We start from the raw sequence: 370 nt of genomic DNA on the forward strand, positions 1-370 counted from the left end.
TGGGGGATTCTATGTTGTCTCAATCTGAGCTAGCTGCCCCCGCCCTGTCCCAACATCACCCAGTGGTATCCAATGGCAGGGAACAGGTGTTCATTTTGCATCCCATGTGAATCTGGGAACAGAGCAGGTGCCTAATAAAAGTTTTGTGACAGGGGGCACCTGGGTGGCTCAGTCAGTTGAGCATCCGACTTTGGCTCAGGGCATGATCTCGCGGTTGGGGAGGTCAAGCCCCGCATCGGCCAGCTGCTGTCAATGCGGAGCCTGTATTAGATCTTCTGTCCCCCCAACTCTGCCCTTCCCCACTTGCACGCTCTCTCTCTCAAAAATAAATAAATCTTAAAAAAAAAAAAAAAGCTTTGTGAAAATGAGA

The sequence above is a fragment of the Crocuta crocuta genome, unplaced genomic scaffold (assembly GCF_008692635.1).
Source record: "Crocuta crocuta isolate KB4526 unplaced genomic scaffold, BGI_CrCroc_1.0 scaffold676, whole genome shotgun sequence".
In the NCBI taxonomy this organism is placed as follows: Eukaryota; Metazoa; Chordata; class Mammalia; order Carnivora; family Hyaenidae; genus Crocuta; species Crocuta crocuta.